The sequence below is a fragment of the Mytilus edulis genome, chromosome 9 (assembly GCF_963676685.1).
Source record: "Mytilus edulis chromosome 9, xbMytEdul2.2, whole genome shotgun sequence".
Lineage (NCBI taxonomy): Eukaryota > Metazoa > Mollusca > Bivalvia > Mytilida > Mytilidae > Mytilus > Mytilus edulis.
This window is the reverse complement of record NC_092352.1, coordinates 23,871,753-23,890,597: the sequence shown is the minus strand read 5'-3', so window position 1 is coordinate 23,890,597 and position 18,845 is coordinate 23,871,753. Positions and strand designations below refer to the sequence as shown.

The following is an 18,845-nucleotide window of genomic DNA, read 5'->3' as shown; positions in this document are numbered from 1 at the left end:
CCCTATTGTAGTATTTCAATCAGTAAGACTTTCTAAGATAACAATACGAATTCTAAAAATCTGGACTTAAAATAAGGCATATAGGTACAGTTTTCAATTTGTTAGCGGGCATGCCGTAAAACAGCGAATAAAAGAATTCAACTTTATCTATAACTAATATAGGACAATCCTGTTGATTAAAACATACTTCATTCCAGGACCTTTTGTTTTCCAAATAATTAATATTACCAATAATTGATAAGTGCCAGGTCGACGGGTTCAAACAGAAAGAATTTGAAAGCAGAGCAAACTGCATATCTTATAATCGGCATTACTTTATCAGATGACAATACCAATACTTAAATAAGGCTTACGCATAGTTATATACTTTAATATATCACGGGTGTGTTCTAGTTACATCTAAAGAAGACATTATTGTTAAATTTAATAAACTGAATGTGACTTTTTTCCTTTGTAATACTGGTTATTTCAAGCATTCCTGTCAAGTTTTGTCATAATCAGTTGAATTGTTTGAGAAAAATCTAGTATAATGAAAGACGACATCTACAGCGATTCGTGCAAAATTTCTTTAACAAATCCAAACGAAGCCGCACAAGATAGGATATAGTGCGGACCAATAAATGATCAAATATTTATCTCATCTTCCTACAAACAGTTGATTATGATACACTAGATGATTTTAGGAAGATAAATACCACTAATGAACTTCTTTTTCTTCTTTAAAAGGTCTCTTTTGGTCAATTTATACCTCTCATTTCATTAAAATTTCTACTTTTCAGGCCATTAAATAAAAATAATGGGGTATCTTTCACTCAGCTATCATAGACATGTTATAAAAAATAGTAATTAAATTATTCAAGCAGAATGAACAATCCATGTAAAAATTTACCATCTCCAAGGAGGTTTCAATAAGTCTTTAAGTAAAAATTAAATGTACGCCGCGTTCCAGAGAGGGACGTAAAAGGCTTCTCTTTTAGTGAATAATTTGTTGTTACATCATTAAAAATAATTTCATTTACTTTAACTATGTATTAATTATCTCAGATGGTGCCATTAAAACAAAATACATATATGGTTTGGCGATATCTGGCCACAGCTTTTATTCATAATATGATAGATTCATACAATATATAATATATATATATAGATAGACCATAGACCATGTATATGTAGATAGATCTATGGTCGGTTACCCGAAGATAATATGGCAACCAGGTAGATAGATAGATGTGAAGATAGATATATATGAAAATGTAAAGATGCACCGTGGGATACACTGGTGCTTTAAATTTAGAAAACACCGTGGGATACACAAGTGTAGTCTGTATTATCCAAAAACCTAAAATTTCATAGTTAACATTAAGATTCTATGCAGCGAATTCTGCCATTTACGGGAATATATTTATGATGCTCAAAGTTCAAATAAAAGTCACTTTCTCAACAGCAAACGAGTTAACATCATCAGTCAAATCTGTATCACCACTATCACCGACACAAACCTGAAAAATAAATACAAAAGAGCAGTATCTTGTTCAATAAAAAGGAGTGGGAGGGCGGGTTTTCAAGTTTACCGCTTACAAAATTTAAACAGCTTGCTTGCTGCGATGAAATTCTAAAAAGGACTAAATGACGTCACAGAAATATCATCACACATGTTGGGTAAATCTAAAACATGAAACACAATCCGTGAGTGGCCCCGGCGATAACTGAATTTAAGTCTATTAACTTAAATTCCATTATCTCAGATGGTGCCATTAAAACAAAATACATATATGGTTTGGCGATATCTGGCCACAGCTTTTATTCATAATATGATAGATTCATACAATATATAATATATATATATAGATAGACCATAGACCATGTATATGTAGATAGATCTATGGTCGGTTACCCGAAGATAATATGGCAACCAGGTAGATAGATAGATGTGAAGATAGATATATATGAAAATGTAAAGATGCACCGTGGGATACACTGGTGCTTTAAATTTAGAAAACACCGTGGGATACACAAGTGTAGTCTGTATTATCCAAAAACCTAAAATTTCATAGTTAACATTAAGATTCTATGCAGCGAATTCTGCCACATTGACGGAGGAAAACAGAGACTCTGTCAACCGCCATAAAAAGGGCGGTTCGCTGCAAAGCTGTGAACCAGATATGAGATAACTACAGATAGGTAGATAGATAGATATTTTTATTTAACGTACAACTTGGTAAATATATATATATATTAAATAATCTAGATAGATAGATAGATATTATTTAACGTACAACTTGGTAAATATATAAATATATGTATATATTAAATAATCTAGATAGATATTATTTAACGTACAACTTGGTACATACATGTATATATATTAAATAATCTAGGTAGATAGATGGCTATTTTATTTAACGCACAACTTGGTCCATATATATGATAAATGTCTAGATAGATAAATAGATATTTTTATTTAAAGTACAACTGGTACATAATATATGTTAAATAATCTAGATGAAATTTTGTGAACAACAAATTTTTCCTACACAGATAAAAATACTTACCAAAACTGCAGCAAACCACAAGATAGTTGATTGTATTTGTATATCATAAAATATAGTATTATAGTATATTAACAAATAATATAAAGATGTTAAGAATTCATTTCATAAGCAGGTTAAGGGTGACAAGTGAAAAATATCTAGTTGAAAATGTTCTGGTCTGATCGAAAATCATAATATTTTATGCAACAACCCGACAGCTCATTATAACGGCCATAAATAGTTGTAAATTCTATAGCAGCACCAGTCCATGTTTGCATTGGTCTAAAGAGACAATCCTTACTTAAGAATGATGAATCTCACACTCCATCTGATCATGTTCTTCATCTCATTGGCAAAGACCCACTCTAGAACTACCTGTGTCAATACCACTACAAGTTTATTAAAAAAATGTTGGATTCTTATAGTTTCATTATATATTCTGAGTTAACTTTTTAACATGCGACAAATATGCCACCACAAAAATGCATTTCTGTGGCTAGACCTAAGTCAACCCTATCTGGAGGATGTCAGTCTGCTACAAAAACATACTTACTATTGAGGATTCTACTATTCAAACATCAAACATTAAAAATCTCCTACAATTCTGTACGGCAAATAGCTACATGGAAGTATAGCTACATAGTAATATGAATACAATTTAAAGCATAATAAATCAAGAAAAATAATAATTCTTCTGTAAAACCCTGTATTAAGTGTCAGTATTGGATCTCCAACCCATTTAAAAATCCTCCAAAATCAATGAAAGGACAGCTTCAAATACACTGAATTCATACCAACACAAGATAAGAAAATATTGCTAAACTTCAGCATGACTCTGACCTGGAGTGTTTAATACCTTCTTAAAAACTCAAACCTCAATTTTGACACACATTAAATTACTAAAAAAAAAATATCCAATCCTGTAAAAAAATCCCTCTAAAAACCAGAAATGGCTTCATCCATAATGATTTTTTTTTTGAATGAAAGTCATACTTAACTCAAATCTAAAATAAAAGTTTATCCCAAGCTAACATAGGCCAGAGGCCCCAGACTTGGAACAGATACTTAAATGGCGAGAGGTTAAACAAGTGTTTCAAAATCTCAACTAAATGAAGAAGAAGCAACGCACAACAATACGCACAGTAAAAATCATAAAGAGTCCAATATCAGAATAAGTAACAAATTAAACAACACAAAAATTGAAAATGACGATATTACAAAAATCAACAAGGGACTACGAACTGTTACCAACATACCAGCTCCAGACCTCAATTAAGCTGTTCGAAAAACTATGTCTTGAATATACGAAAATCTAGCACCAACCTGTCATGGGGGTTTAATATCATATCACCATAAAATATATTAGAAAAACATAACTCTTATCATACCTGCAACTGGTTTAAAAATAAAGGAGTTTTAGTCGAAGCATAGATGTGCAAGTGAATCAATATTGAAGCCAAAAAATGCAGGCAACAGTATTTCCACATAATATATAAGTTTACTTTATGTTTTGTTAGTTTTGAGGTAAAAGCTGACATTTGTCCGTTGTAAAGTGTATTACCATAAAAGATTGGATGGTCAATACCTGAATGTGCAAGATGACTATGTAGGAGTGAAATTATTATAATGTAAACGCCCATAAATACGAAGCAAGAATAACTGGATCAACTCAGGCAAACGCAAATTAAAAGAATGACCATGAGAACCCTATACTAGAGTCTACTCTAAATCCATGTATGCAGAAACAAACATTTAGTATAACAGCAGCAACCACTCTCTCTCTCATCTTGGGTATGAACCAGGTTGCCCAAATGAAACCTTATTTCCATTAAAGGACAAGGTGATTTGAACTTGGATATCACAAGAAGGTCTATATTAATCAAAGTAAATCTGGTTAAAGTTACCTGCTACGACATCCAAAAGTTATAAAAGATGACCTGTGTTACACAAAAAACAAAGCACAAACAAGTGCTTACCAACATCTAGATACCCTCATAATTAAAAGCATAACATTTCAAATAGTCCCAGCATTCATGCTAACTGTTACTGAAATTCAACCGGTACTATAATTCATAATAAATAACAACCATAATTTGGAATCAACTGTTGCCAAGCAACCAGTAGGGCCAATGATTTATGCAAATGAAAAGTGCCTCGTAATGCACCAGCCTAAAATAACAAACGGCACCTAAACATACAGTGTACGATACTCATAAATCGGGCAACTTCTAGAATTTCCAGGATGAAGATTACAATACATTCTAGACTAGTATATATATAAATTAAAGCTGTTTTCGATACCTAAATACTAAAGATTTTTAACGGTGGAGTTGACTGCAAGACAAGCTGTAAATAATTACTAAGTTTGTAATAGATTTGCTAATATTACATGTACATATCCGTTTAACTGCTACTGACAAATTTAAATTACACAAAACTTGAAATAGTCTCATTTAAAAGTTGATTACAAGATAAAACCATTGCACCCCTTTTTTCCCTTAATATATATATACATGTATAAAAAAAATCAATAATAATGAAAATGTCCCAAACCCTGAGACTGGTTTGTAGGGTTTGTGGCAAACAGCAATAAAAAGTCGGTCCTAAATTAGTGATCAATAAATATACACTTCTATAAACTTTTGTCCTTTAAATTGTGGTACTTTATTGCAAAATCTGTATTCATGCAGTACATGCATATCTGATTTTTTATCAGGTTATTAAACAAGATAAATATTATAATGTTATATAAATCGATAGCGTCCTCCATTCAAAATTCATTTAATATATTATATAACAATTATATAGAATGTAACCTCATATTTACGAAACTTTTTTATTTCAAACACATGATGCGGCATCCCTTCATTGTAAGGCCATATAAATTTGTAAAAGTAACACATTCAGCAATTAAGTTTAGAAACTGAGATATAAACGTTACACAAATCTTTTCAATCTAACCAATAAGATTAGAGAAAGTTGTCTTAATCTATATAAATATGTTTGTTATATGTTGTAATCACATGTACATTTGGTACATGCGGGGGTTTAACTTAAAAGTAATATACTGCATTTAACTAGTAAATCTGACGATTACCTGAAAAATTCTCAACTGGATCATACCAATGCAAAGCTCTAGGGGTTGGCATAAATAACATCTGATGATGATTAAATGTACAAATGTAGGTGACCAAAGGAGTTGAGTTAGTGGCGTGATGAGTCGTGAATCCAGTCCAGTCTGGTAACCCATCTGTAAAAACTAGTGTATCCTTGTTGTCCAAGTGTTGAGTTAGTGGCGTGATGAGTCGTGAATCCAGTCCAGTCTGGTAACCCATCTGTAAAAACTAGTGTGTCCTTGTTGTCCAAGTCTCTGGTCCAACTGTTACAACCCTTGGCCGTGTTCTGTGGCCGAGCAAGGTCTCTAACTGATCTACCCAACATTGTGCTACAACTCAACAAAAAGTAAATATTAGTTCCACCATTCTACATAGCATTGACATAAGAAAACCAAATGACTGTACAAAGAAACAATAACAATTAAAAATTACGTATACTCATACATGTAGTTGTGTCGATAATAGTTTTAAAAAAATTAATTCAAAATTAGTATATACACAATGTATACAGATTTATATATTTATTAAACTTAAATCCATAGTCTGAGACATAGTGTAATATTAGTATATAATTGAGTTATTACAACAATAATTCAAGCTGTGGCCTGTTTACATATGGTTAAATTCTTGATTTAACTGAACTATTCATACCATATCGACCTAGTCTAGGCTAGAGAGTAGTAGCAACTAAAAAATGTATATATGACACTGTGATGAACGACTATGGACAATTTGTAGTACACAAATGTGTAGGTACACGCAAAATTTATAGCCGGATATATACAGATAATGATAATATTTGCTTAAATCCACCAGCAAGCTAACATTTAGCAATGATTTCTTTTGGCTACTGCTTCTTAACTCCCGGTAATGTCTCTGTTCAAGATTTCCAAGATTTTTGTTTATTTGTACCGAAAGTTGAACTTCCGGTTACGAACCTGGGTCCTTCGCCCCAAAGAGTACGTCCCTTTTACGTTCATATCCTTTCATGGAATATTTGCTGTATATGTGCTATAAAAGATCTAGATACACAATTACCGATGCATACCCTCTTAAGGAAAATTTACTTTTAATTCGGATGTTTTCGGGAGTTCATTAAATAACACCTGCCACAACACATAATCATTAAATTAAGACACGTTACTAACCTGCATGATCTGTTACAGCGCAAACTACAATTTGTTAGGCTTACCCATAGGCAGTAGACGATCTGTCAATACTCAATTTCAATAGTATAAGATATGGGGAAAAAGTAATATATAAAAAAAATTAAACTAAAAACAAATTAAACTCGTCGTGCATCTAATTTATGTAGAAATATACAATGACGCATGGTAAATATGATTATAATCTGCAAATCTTAGGACAATGTTGCATCTAATGAGGCCCCTCATGGGGGGGGGGGGGGTCCTAGTAATCACATAATCACCATTTTTTTGCCAATATAATCACATAATCATTAAATATTTGCTTATCTTTAGTAATCAAATAATCATAAACTAAAAATACAGTCCTAGGTAATCAAATAATCATGAAATATTTGGCTTAATAATCAAATAATCATTAAAAAACGGCCAAGTAATCACATAATCAAAAACCCCATGAGGGCCCTCTCTAATTACTCACACTTGTAAAAATTAAATAATTATAAAAATGAAAACGAATAATCCATTCATGGGACCAATTTCTCATTCAGTCTTTGCATGTGCTCTCCACGTGGCGATGCAATATCATGGTTAAAAATGACGATCGATAAAACGAATTCTTTCTAAGATTAGTACTTCTAATAAACATTAGAAGCATGAGTCAGGTTATAACCATACAAATTCTTACACCAGTTTACTTTATCATTTAAATTTTCAAGTTTACCGCTTACAAAATTTAAACAGCTTGCTTGCTGCGATGAAATTCTAAAAAGGACTAAATGACGTCACAGAAATATCATCACACATGTTGGGTAAATCTAAAACATGAAACACAATCCGTGAGTGGCCCCGGCGATAACTGAATTTAAGTCTATTAACTTAAATTCCATTAAAGTATTTCCTAGGAAAATGTTCTATCAGAGCAGAATATAAGAAATTAGGAGAAAAAGCTCCACAAAACACCAAGTATGGCTTGTTCTGTCAACTGAATATTCATGGTAGAGTCACACTTCAAGGACATTTTCTCTTGAGAAAAATGTTTTTTGGAGACTCAATCCACTATTAATATTTCATTTTTGTAATATTTCACTTAAAAAGCAATTTTAGCACATGAGAGTACTCACAAGGTCAAAGGTGCATGTACAGCTTCCCATAAAGAATTTACAATGCACATTTTTCAGGTACTAGCATCAATAATTTTTGCAAAATTACGGAAACCTTCACAATTAAAGAATTTGAGTCTTCTTCAAGGATCACCAGTCCTTCACTTTCATCTGATAAATTGATTACAAAAGTGTATGCTACCTGTGCGTAGGAATTATTTTGGTTTAGATATGTACAACTTCGTACTTACCCAGCCTGTATGTCTCTTTTAACTGTGCCCGATTAGTTGGTGTTACATATTACAAAGTCGATCCAACTTATTTTAGTGTAAAATTCCTCACAAGCCGGTCATAGGGACAGTCTTAGACATAAGGCCTCATTGTGACTTTTAGTACCTTTGCTTTTTGTGCGTGTTCTATTTATTATTTTTTTTTTTTTTTTGCATGTTCTGACATTGTCATTGATAGATACCGCATATCCTTTGTTTTTTTTTTCTATTTTATACTTGTGACAGCTGCTGTTCTACTTTTTTATATTCACCCCTGTCTCACACATGCTCAAAATACTTGTTGGTTGAATCCAATCAGTTATGTCTTTCCGACTGTTGTCTACAAGAATGGAATTCAACATTTCAGATCTGACTTTAATAAAAGATGTAGGGCCAATTTCCCCTGATAATTTAGTATTTCAGACTTTAGTATTACTTTTGTTAATGTCTAAGTAGAGAACCTGTCGTAAATCTTCCTTGGTAGTTTTTTGCTTTAATGGAGGTTTTAAAAGCTGATTATTTAACTTATTTTTGAAGGTAAATGTCAATAATTATTGCTTGCTTAATTAAATAGAATTCCAATCAAGAAGACTAGTGTTTCTCATACACAACGCACGATATCAACTGGTGATGAAAGACCAAGCAAAGAAAAAGGCTGCCTAAGAGTGGGGGCAAGGATGGGAGGACAGCAATGTAAAATTTAAACAAAACATTTTGAAAATTTAGTCTACTTAATACTATTATTAACAGTATAATCATTCTCATTAAATCTTAAGAGTTTCAGTTCATAAATATTCTGTGAATTAACTGTAAATAGTTGTAAAAACATCATCTTTCTAATTGTTCTCATAATACACAGTGAATAAATTAATGTCAAATTATCTTTAAAGATATAAAGGCGAATTCCTAAAGATCAAAGACCAAAATCTTGTCTTTTTTCATTTTGTAAATTATCTAAAAAGTGAATTATCTAAAAAGTGAATATGTGACCTAATCTGTAAATATTATATTAAATATTGATATTAAAAAAAAAATATATGAAAAATAACTGCTAAAAGTAAAAATCATAATTTTTCCTTTAATTGTATGCTAAAAGACTTAAACTGTAAACTTCCTATGTAAAAGTCAAAATAAAACCTGTAAACGTCCTAAAAGTTTATAAAAACACATAAAGACTTTAAAAAATGTATATAGTGTATATAATGTTGTTATGTTACGATTGTTAATTTATTCTTCAATTATTTTTTTGGTGGTGGAACTGTTCGACATATAATTTCGTATGGTTACCCTATAAAGGGTGTAAAGATCCAGAGAAGAAGAAGCTTACATCCACTTTATTTGAATTCGGGTGTATAGTTGTCTCATCAAACCACATCTCCTATTTTTTATAAATATGATGCCTTTCGGAGTCCAAACATGCGTCTAAATATAAATTTTCACTAGTTTTAAAGCAAGTTGGTTAAAGGTGTAGTCACTTATTATCGAATTGTAAGACCGTACCGTTTAAAAAATTTTACGTATCGACGATCCATTTCGAGAATGTTAATCATATCATGGAATTAAAATGATCATATTGACCATAAAAATAATATGGCACTTAAAAGTGGCCATATGTCAAGAAATAAATCGGTTGCTGTTTTACATGGTATGTGAAGTTTTGGATGAATTATATTAAATAAGTATTCACCAGCATAATAAAATTGAACGAGACTGACCTACATTTACCCACGTTATCAATTATTGCTGTAACAACCAACCTTGAAATTGAACGCCACGATACGAACAACTTTGATTAAATGCGACTGCTATTATGGATATAATGAACAAATGATGTAATATTACAACCCATAATTAATTTTGTTATTGCCAATTTTGTCATTCTCATCGTGTTTTTCTATGAGAAAAGTGCACTGAGAAATTCTTTGCTTATTACGCAAATTTGATTTCTCATGTGTGCTCAATTTGTATATTAGCTCCTTTTGAGAGATTACGAATTGTGAAATAGATTATTTGGTGCCATATTAATCTTATGTAATGCAGGCATTTTAAACGATAATATCACTCCCGTATTTTAGATCATCAGAGTATGGCGGCAATTATCACCTGAATTTCATTTCGATACCTTGTTTTCACTAAAGTTCCTCGCTCCTTTCTTTCTAGAAGTTTCAAGCATGAACAACGTTTATGGACTACATGTTATTAGATATAAGAGGATGTGGTACGAGCGCCAATGAGACAACTCTCAATCCAAGTCACAATTTGTAGAAGTAAACTATTATTGGTCAAAGTACAGTCTTCAACAAGGAGCCTTGGGTAACACCGAACAGAAAGATACAAAAGGCCCCAAGAATGACTAATGTAAAACCATTCAAACGGGAAAACCAACGGTATAATCTATATATAAACTAGAAACGAGAAACATTTATGAACAACATCAACAAAGACAGTATTTCAACCGTTGCAAACCATTTGCAGATATCAAGTCGATGTTTGACATATTACTGTAGAAGGATAAATTTAAGCTCCAATGTGATCTTTTTTTTAGTACATAATTTGATGACGGTCCCTTCTCTCGTACTATCTGTGATTGTCTCGGTATTGTGGGTCTTTTTTTCTTCATTAATGTGAAAAAGCCGTTTTACTTCATGAAAACCAAAGAAAATACCCAGTATTCCATGTCCTTTTTTTTATTTATTATAAAATGAATTTCTCTTACAATCCTTAACCATTTCAATCCCAATGTTTTCACGTTAAGGGGTGTGTCATTCGTTGATCATCATGTGAGCCGATTGGGTTCTCCGAATATGAAAAGACAAAAAAAAATGCAAATATAAAACTTCATATAAAAGACTTTAAAACATTGAAATTAAAAATATGTATGACATTTGCTATAAATAATCTGACAACCAAGCTTCAATATCGTTCCTGTTTATCTTTGTTTTAATAGAGAATGGAATTAAAGAACCTTAGTGAGCCCGCTCACATAACCCACGTCCCCACATTGTTATTGGAGAAATTAAATAAGTGTAAAAAAAAATAATTGAATCATAAGGCCACACCAATTTGATCCCTTTTTCGACGGACCCGCCCGCACCTATTTTTTTTCAAAACAGAATTTTTTTATTTTTTTTATATTCCCGCTTTCCGCATCCGGAATTGTGATCATGTCCATTTCCCGCACCGTTTTTTTTTAACATTATAAAAAGATATCAACATTTGTTAAATCACAGTCTAGGACCTGTATATAACGATTTTAAACACAAAAGCACACCACCACACTGTGTAAATATCTGTGAGAATATTTGTTTCAGCATGAAACCTGGAGTGCTCCGATAAAAAGTTATAACAGTGGGTATTTCCGTGAAGAACAAAAAATTGGTTTCTTTCCCCCTTACTTATATTCCCTATCAAAAAATGTTCGTTAGAATAAAGTACAAAGAACTTCTGAAGGATTTGCCTTCAACTGCAATTATATTGTATACTGGCGAAACAAAACTATCCATAGCCGCTGCATGTTTATGCACCTGTCCTGATTGATTCAGGAGCATGTCGTTCAGCAGTTATCGTTTGTTGATGTTGTTCATTGGTATTTTTCCGTTTGGATATATAAATTAGATCGTTGGTTTTCCTGTTCGAATTGTGTACGCTAATAATTTTGGGGTCCTTTATAGCTTGCTGTTTGGTCTGTATCAAAGCCCTGTGTAAAAGGCCGTACTTTGAACCTGTGTTTGTTATTATCAGGTTGAGAACAACCCTCCCTCAGACAAGGGGTCACTTTACTGATGTAGAAAAGAAAATAGAAATACCAAGGAGTTGTATAGTTCTTCTATACAAAACCTTTGAACACTTATAATTTTGTACTCAAAAAGAGGAGAGTTACATCATATTTTAAACAAATTTTTCTAAAAGAGGGGTCCACTTACTTTGAATAATATTAAACTGTTAAAGTAAATGTGTTAACATGGTTAAAGTCCAGGAATATTACTAAATTCTTGGACATGTTTTGACCATTTAATACCAGATAGATATATAGTTCTATGAGAAAATATGAGCCCTTTTGTACAAACAAATATATTATAACTTATATTGATCCCTCATAAAACATGTAAAAGGGATATTTATAACATTAAGGGGTTGCCCCTAAACTGATTATGATTTGGATGGAGAATTGTCTCATTGTCAGTCACACATACATAGACCAGATTTAATTATTTCTTGGTGAACAGGGAAAAAATACTTCAGAAATTAAAGAAATGTCAAAGTACAAGTGATAAATCAAGTTTTAATATTGTCAAAACCTATTATTTTATGTTTACAAAAAAAAAATTATAATCGCTCGCCTTTACTTTTCAAGCTTCGCCTCAAAAATTTGCAAATTAAATATTTTTTTATTAAAATTTTCAAATCAATCGCTCGCCCCAAATGTTGAAGTCCAAAAATCCGTAGAACAAGAAATTAAATTGGTGTGGCCTAATTTCCTGTCAATATGCACATCTACATAGTATGTCCTTATTATCTACAAAGTTTCATGAAGTTCTGTTGTGTGGTTTCAGAGGAGTTGCGATGACAGACAGTTGCAGAAGTACATTGAAGTAAATAAGTTCAAAGGAGCGTAACTCCTAGAAAAAAAATTGAATCGTAATTTCATGTCGATATGTACATCTACATAGTATGTCCTTATTATCTACAAAGTTTCATGAAATTCTGTTGTATGGTTTCAGATAAGTTGCGATGACGAACTGTTGCAGTTGTACATTAAAGCAAATAAGTTCAAAGGGGCGTAACTCCTTGAAAAAATGGAATCGTAATTTCATATCGATACGCACATCTACGAAGTATGTCCTTATTATCTACAAAATTTCATGAAATTCTGTTGTGTGGTTTCAGAGGAGTTGCGATGACAAACTGTTGCAGTAGTACATTAAGGCAAATAAGTTCAAAGGAGCGCAACTCCTAGAAAGAAAGAAAATCGTAATTTCCGGTCGATATGCACATCTACATGTTCTTATCTAAAAAGGTTTCGTGAAATGCTGTTGTGTGGTTTGAGAGGAATTGCAATGGCAAGAAACAGGAATGACTGACGGACTGGCCAAAAACATTTTACCCTCCGCAACTTCGTTGCGTGGGGTATAATAATATGTAAACAGGGCTAATAACTTATCTCAAAGAGGTTATATGACAATGATATCGTTGTTCAATTAAGCTCAATAAAGCTGTGTTGAACAATCAAGATACATATTGAAGAGTTGATGGATGAAGATGATCGAATGCACAGTATGTAAAAGCCTATATTAGCAAATCAGACTTGTAAGGTTTGAACTAACAGATTTTGATAAATCCTTAAACTTTACATATTCATGCGTTTTTGTCGTTTTGACAAATTCGTGATTAGATGTTTATGATTGTTCCCGAATGCTCAGACAGCTACTCGAGACAAATTGAATTTAAAGAGATATGCTGTTTCAATTTCCTCAGCAGCTGTTACGTAAAAATACTGCAACTTATTCCACTTTTGTTAATATATAATAGAATCAGATCAATCACATCTTCGCAAATTCGCTATTTTAATATATCATATATTGTTATAATGCCAGCTGGCTGCTGAAATGTTGTGTTTAATAGAAGAGCCAGATCTCTATTTCGTTGACATATTTGTTAATTTAAAAGTGATTAAGATTATAATACAATGTCGACTGCTGTACCCCTTATTTGGACATTTTAGCCAATTATATCTGCTTTGTTTTTGTTAACTCATTGATGTCAATATAACAAAATTTTATACTACTGTTAAACAAGTGAGAGGTTTATCTAGCTATAAATCCAGGTTTAATCTACCCTTTTCTACATCAGAAATGCGTTCTAAGTCAGGAATATGACAGTTGTTTGCCATTCGTTGCATGTGTTTGAGCTTTTGATTTGGTCATTTTACTTTTTTATAATATTAGTGTTAATATCACTTTATAAATTGTGTGCGCCCAAATAGTTTTTTCTGAATTAATTCATAATGTGTATTTAGTAACTTACTTTGTAAAGCCGGATCCATTTTCATTAATAAGATGTTCTGTTGCTCATGACGAGTATCAACGCGGATTGCTTTAGAGAGCTTTTTGGGAGTCGCAGGTTCGTTCTCCAGCCTGTTCAGAAACCAAGTGATCAACTAGATCTGGTCGCGAAACTGGTACATCTCCTTCTTGACACTATTTTGACAGCACTTCAAGAGAATCCTTGAACAGGAATTCATTGCTTTCTTGAAATTATGCAGGACCAGATTAAAAATCTTCTGAAAGCGTAGACCGACTGTTGTATGAATTTGACTTTGAAAATTTCTTGTTAATAATGACTGCGATGTGATTTTCTTTACCACTTAAAGAAGGATAGAAAGATAAAATTTCTTAACTGTATAAAATCATCTCATCAGTCGACAACTCAAAACCATTTGATGTTAAAAACAAGTGTTGAGTTGTGTTATTTAAGAAGAGGTCGAATATAATTTGGCATATAAAGGAAGCTGTCTATATTATTAATAATGTACAGATTAAAAAATAGTTGCTTAAATTTATGAATACACTTTATGTATGCGTATTCAAACAACCGCCAAAAATGTAAAACATTCTGACTATTAAAAACCAATATGATAAAATTGAGAATGGAAATGGGGAATGTGTCAAAGAGACAACAACCCGACCAAATAAAAAACAACAGCAGAGGGTCACCAACAGGTCTTCAATGTAGCGAGAAATTCCCGCACCCGGAGGCGTCCTTCAGCTGGCCCCTAAACAAATATATACTAGTCCAGTGATAATGAACGTCATACTAATTTCCAAATTGTACACAAGAAACTAAAATTAAAATAATACAAGACTAACAAAGGCCAGAGGCTCCTGACTTGGGACAGGCGCATAAATGCGGCGGGGTTAAACATGTTTGTGAGATCTCAACCCTCCCCCTATACCTCTAACCAATGTAGAAAAGTAAACGCATAACAATACGCACATTAAAATTCAGTTCAAGAGAAGTCCGAGTCTGATGTCAGAAGATGTAACCAAAGAAAATAAACAAAATGACAATAATACATAAATAACAACAGACTACTAGCAGTTAACTCACATGCCAGCTCCAGACTTCAATTAAACTGACTGAAAGATTATGATTTCATCATATGAACATCAGGCACAATCCTTCCCGTTAGGGGTTTAGTATCATACCATCATAACATATATGAGAAGAACATAACCCGTGTCATGCCAACAACTGTTTTTAGAATAAATGTGTTTAGTTCCGATGCAAAGACCTTATCAGTGACTCAATATTAACGCCAAAATATGCAATCTTTAATGACTTGACAACAGTATCGTAATTATATCCCTTCTTAATAAGTCTATTCAAAGGTTTTGTAAGTTTCTGAGGTGAATACTGACACCTTTGTGCTTTATAAAGAATATTTCCATAAAAAATTGGATGTGAAATACCTGAACGTATTAGAAGTCTGCATGTAGAGCTATATTTACGAATGATGTCTTTATACCGACGATAAAATTTAGTAAATGTTTTGACTAGTTTGTGATATCGAAAACCCTGGTGTAATAATTTTTCAGTAATACATAAATTTCTCTCGTTAAAATCTAAAACATTGTTACATACACGAGCGAATCGTACAAGTTGAGATATATAAACACAATATGAGTCCAGGTGTCTTATCGACAGAGGAACATTTCAAATTACACAATATGCCAGAATAAGAAAACAAATAACAATGATTAGAAAAAAGACGTTCTGCCAATTAAGGTATACTGTGTTGAATTTGATTCTAGGGTGTTTAGAGATGTCCGGAATAAGCCGATCAAATCTGTGTTCAATGGGAAGGTCCGACGGGGAACATAAACACTTGCACGTGATTAAATATAATAATTCAGTACGTAAATAATATAATTGGTTCTGAAAGTGATATCTTTGCGACTGAACATAAAACCCATTTTGCTAAGCCATACTCCTTTATAATACTGAACCTTGATTTAAAGAAAAAAAAATCACTTTTTCCTAGAAAATTCCGATCATCACCAGAAAAATCAACTGGTGATGGCATCTGTAATATTAACGATTTCAACTTCACTGTTTGGAACTCTTGGTTTAATAGCTTCCTTGTGATCAGCAACCCTCTATCAAGGAAATCATGATAGGCGATACAAGCCTGGGGATATCGTATCAATTGGGAGATATATACTCCGTATGCAGGCGCTCCTGGAATATTGCTACATAGAAATGGAACGTTTACAATTGAGAAACTGAAATCATCTCTTTTGTCGTAAAGTTTGTCTTCAGCCGACCCTCATTATCTTTAACTTGTAAGATGTAAGTCAAGATATGAGGCAGACTTAACTGCATCTGTTTCATTCTTTATCTCTAGTTCGATGGGAAACTGCTGTAAAAGTTCGTTGGATACAAGACACTGGGCGAGTCAATGTAAAAAGTCTGTGTATGTTCGGATTAAATGTGGTCTATATAACAATACATATCATAAATTTGTTGTGTTTAATGACGCACTTTAAAATCATACCACAACAAACCAATGTCAGGAAATTGATGACATTTGGACTATAACGCAGACCCCGGAACAAGTTGATTGCTGAAATACTTTGTCTTTCATTCTTGATAACCTCATTTCTAGACATGAGATACAAGGCTTAGAGATGCATGCCATACAAAGAAACTTGCAGCAGATGGTGCTTTAATGTTCCGGATGTCAAATATTTTAGTATTATCACTGGCTGTTGTGAACGGCGGAAAGGAAGAATTCCAATGTATGGCATCAGTAAGACTGAACTAAGAATTTTCACAAGATATTTTCATGAACATTAAAAGTTTTTGTTGTCACAAAACGAGAAACGACATCAGGTGATGGTACATCAGGCCTAGAAGGAAACAAAAGTAATGTAAAGAAAAGAGATATACTTTACATTGATGGTGACTTTTTAAAACCAAGGAGCTGGGAACTAATGAGTCATAGACGCTTCGAATATTGTACGGCGGCGAAATTCACCACTACAGTACGAAATACCAACAAATGATTCATTTCGAAAATGGAATAATAATCAACATATTACTAGAGGGACCTGAATATTTCTGTCAAAATAAAGATTTCAGTAAATTGAATAAATCTGTTGTTTGGGTTTTTTTCCCCCTTTTTGCTCCGTATTGACTAATTAGTATTAATTTCCTATTGCATAACCATATCATTTTATTTTTAAAATGCATTTGGGTGTCTAACTATACAAAGACAGCCCTACAGACGTAATGACGTATTGTTTGACCTTATGCGAACTAACGATTACTTTTAAACGTTCTGTTTGTTTTCAAACATTTCTTAAGAGCTAATAGAATTAAACCAATTTTCTGACAACAGACAAACATGAACAGCACTATTTTCTAAGACGCCAAACATCGATTTCAAAACTCAACCATGTCAATTTCAGCATGCATGTTTTGTGAATGCCAAGTTCAGTTCAAAAATAAAGGCAACAGTAGTATACCGCTGTTCAAAACTCATAAATCCATGGACAAAAAACAAAATCGGGGTAACAAACTAAAACTGAGGGAAACTCATTAAATATAAGAGGAGAACAACGCCACAACATTAATATGTAACACACACAGAAACGGACTAAGCATTAGACAAAATCCTATGAAAAACTCTAAAGCGTAGGACAACTCGTACACTTCGGTTTCAAATTGGACAATGTTTTGTTATTTGTTTTTACTGTTAAAATTAAATGTTCTGTTAAAATAGATAATTATTCACCTTGAGCAATATATTATTAATGACCATTCAAGATTCTTTTTTTGCGAACCCGTCTTCTGCTGGATGTGTGATTTTAATATTACTACGCGGGCCTCAAGGGATTTTAAATCGAAATTAAATGCAAAATATGTGAGTTTTTGTGTCTTTCAAAGCACAAACAATAAACAAAGTTAATTGCAGGATACGGACAATAACTGTTTGGTGTCTTTAAATATCAGTTGTATTTGTACTCGGCTCGAAACAGCAATGATAGCTCGCTAAAGTTCGCATTACACCTGTTTCTAAGCCTCGTACAAATACAGCTGATATTTAAAGACACTAATCTATGTTTGGTTCATTTTCCCACTGTGTTTGTGACTTTGAATGCCCAATCAGAGACCTGTTGAATATATTAATAAACTGAAATTATCTTCGATTTCACCATAATTTTAGACTCAGTCTCAATTGGAGGATTAAAGACAGTTGACCAACCCCTACTTTTCTACACAAAACCAGTTAGCCCAGTTTGACAAAACCAAAAAGGATTACACACATACCATATAGCTGTGAATGAATCTGACGTGTTGATACTGTTGACGAAAATGTTTGAAAAGAGAGGCAAAGGATACCAAAATGAAACATTTTACTATTTCATCTTAAAATAATATCCTTGTTTATCAAAATCATATTGTGCTTCCCCTCCCCCTCCCGATTAATTCAAAGATAAGAAAAACAAAAAGATAATAACAAGTTTTTTTATTTGCTAACTTTCTCATTACATTATATGTTGCTTCATGAACTAGTTTTGGGATGATCTAATTGTTTCGATCTACTGTGGTCGAACAATCCTTTGAAATCTTAATTGATTCTATCAAGTCACACTATAATTTTGTCTGTCTAAGGCTT

At 32.6% G+C, this 18,845-nt stretch overlaps 1 long non-coding RNA gene across 1 annotated transcript; it reads right to left on the bottom strand.

Moving 5' to 3' along the window:
- Positions 1-5,161: 5,161 nt before the first annotated feature.
- Positions 5,162-6,400, bottom strand: LOC139487858 (uncharacterized). The gene is made up of 2 exons (XR_011655887.1): positions 6,299-6,400; positions 5,162-5,976 (listed from the first exon to the last, which is right to left on the bottom strand). It is a non-coding gene; the product is annotated as an uncharacterized lncRNA (long non-coding RNA).
- Between the last annotated feature and the right edge of the window lie 12,445 nt (positions 6,401-18,845).